Below are 2,529 nucleotides of genomic sequence, written 5' to 3'. Positions count from 1 at the left end.
TTTGCAGAAGACCTATGTTACAAAGGACAGCCTGTTTCTATCTGCTTCAGCATTTGCCATCCTGGAAAAGTCCAGAATTCTCACAACAAAGGTCCTTCCTTATGGATCTAGGTGAGCGTGCCTCACTGTAGTTCCTGGTGTATGAGACCAGCACTGAACTTCTGAGCAAACGTGGGAAGTCCCACCTGAGCTCTTCCTGTCCTTGGCTGTGGTCTTTTGGTCACCATCCTCTTCATCCTCTTTCCAGCTGCTATCCTGAATGGGCACTTTCATTACTTAGCAATTATCATCACCAATTAAACATACCACAAACCAAACTCCTCCATCTTTCTATCCAATCCTGCACCTGCCTTCCTGTTGTGTTGTGCCCCTCCCCAGTTTCACATCTTTCTGGCTCTTAGCCACCTTCTCCATGGCCCTTCACTTGTCAATCAGCCATCTGGTCCTGTTGATTTTCCTCATATAACTCCACAAGTAATGACCTCCTTACTTCCTGTCTCATTGCTTCACTCTAATTTGGGCCTATAATTATTTCACACCTAACTGCTATAATTAGTCTCTCCTACTTCCTTCACCTTCAGTTTTCCCTTTCCTAATGATCCTGCCTCTGTTCCACTGGGCACCCTCCCTATTAAAAAGCACTTGTGGGCTGGGGGTGTAGCTCAGTTGGTAGAGTGCTTGCCTCGCAAGCACAAGGCCCTGGGTTCAATTCCCAGCACCACAAAAAAAAAAAAAAAAAAAAAGCACTTGTGCCATGTTGTCCTCTACCTTACTGACTGAAAGGAATATCTGCCTTGGATTTGGGCTGTAGATTTGAAGTCTCTATGGTGTAGCCCAATCCCTTTCATCTGATCCTAGACTTTGATAGTCACAGATTTTTGTGGGTTTTTCTCACTTATGGATACTACTCAACTTATGATGTGGTCACATCCCAATAAATTCAAGGTAAGCTGAAAACAATGTGAATCCAAAATTTATTTAATCCACCTAACCTAGTGGCTCAGTAACACAGGGCACTGGAGTGTTGGCTGTCTGCCCTCAAGATCTGTGACTGACTGGAAGCTGTCTCTCTCTACCCCTGTCCATATTCATAAGGGAATATCATTTTGCATACTGTGAGTCTGGGAAAAGATAAAAATTCAAGTAAGATTTCTATTGAACATGTACTGCCTTCCTACTATTCTTAAGCCCACAGAATTGCAAATTAAACCATCACAAGGCAGGTACCATCTGGAGTGTCCTTGCCATCAACTTTAGACTCATTCTCAATGAAAATCACATTTTCTTTCATTCTCCTCTGACATTTGGGGTCTCAAAAATCCCTCTTCTGCTGTCTAATTCCCATCAATTGCTAGGCCTTAAGAGCCTGAGAAACTTGAAAATCCACACACATATTACTGCTCTGATCCTCCTTGGGTTCCTGCAGTTGCCTCCCAGTTCCTTCTCTGTTCCTGCTCCTGGATCCATTTTCTCACTATAACAAGAGTGGTTCTAAAACAAACATCCAACCAACCCCTGTTACGCCATGCCCTGACTTTCCACTGTCCTTCCACAGTAGTCCTCAATCCTGGATCAAGATTTAGAATGGCAAACATGACCCTCAGCTCCTCTCCACCACCACTGACTCAGAACTTCCAGGGAGAGGACCTGCCTAGGAGATCTTATTCGTATTTCTCCAGATCTGCTTGTCCCAGTGTGTGTGTAGGTTGAATTCTCTTCACTGTGGGCTACAGGTACGATGGTGGTCATTTCTAACACCACAATGGTCCCAATGCCCTTCAGATTGGTAGTTAATGAGGACTGGAGGTTAGGGGTACAGTTACTAGGGGAAATCAGTGCTCTTCATTTCTAGTAAGCACTCTGATCACCCAGTTTGCTGAGATTCATTCCCATTATACACTTTCATAAACTTAAAGAAATAACCTATGTATACATGCATACTACTACATAAGCATACATAATATCGAGTATACATACATGTACATGGTGTATACATAGTACATGTCTACACATATATACACATGTACATTGTATACACATATATACACATGGTGTATATAATAAGCCTTAGTGGCAGAGCAGTAACAGGTATATTCAAAGCACGAGGTGGCACTCCTTTCTCAGCCTCCCTGAATTGCTGGGATTACAGTGTGTGTCACCATGCCTGGCTTTCCTGCTCATGGTCTTTACACACTATTGCACACCGTTTTCTCCTTACACATGCACACATTTTATAAGCACTATTTATGTCTATCAATACGCATGTATATGGTGTGCTAAGTTTAATATGGGAAAGGAATATACCAGAACTATCAAGTACACAGTTACAGATCCCTTTCCCTTTTCATATTTTATTACTCAAGCTTGAAAACTCCGTTCCATAGCTCAACTCCCTCCTTAACAGCATAAATAATTTTCCCTGATCTCACCAGTCATTCTCCTTTCCTTCCTCTTGTAGTTCAAACGACTGAAAAGAGAGGGGCCTTCAGGCAGATCTTCTGGTAGCCTGATTTAATGGACCTTTTCAAA

General features: G+C 42.7%; 1 non-coding gene across 1 annotated transcript; it reads left to right on the top strand.

The window, feature by feature from the left end:
* Positions 1–643: 643 nt before the first annotated feature.
* Trnaa-cgc (transfer RNA alanine (anticodon CGC)) lies at positions 644–724 on the top strand. Its single transcript has one exon. It is a non-coding gene; the product is annotated as a tRNA-Ala (tRNA).
* Positions 725–2,529: the final 1,805 nt, after the last annotated feature.

Source organism: Sciurus carolinensis, chromosome 19 (assembly GCF_902686445.1).
Source record: "Sciurus carolinensis chromosome 19, mSciCar1.2, whole genome shotgun sequence".
NCBI classification, from domain to species: Eukaryota; Metazoa; Chordata; class Mammalia; order Rodentia; family Sciuridae; genus Sciurus; species Sciurus carolinensis.
Note: the sequence above shows the minus strand (reverse complement) of the source record. Positions and strands in the feature narration are given on the sequence as shown.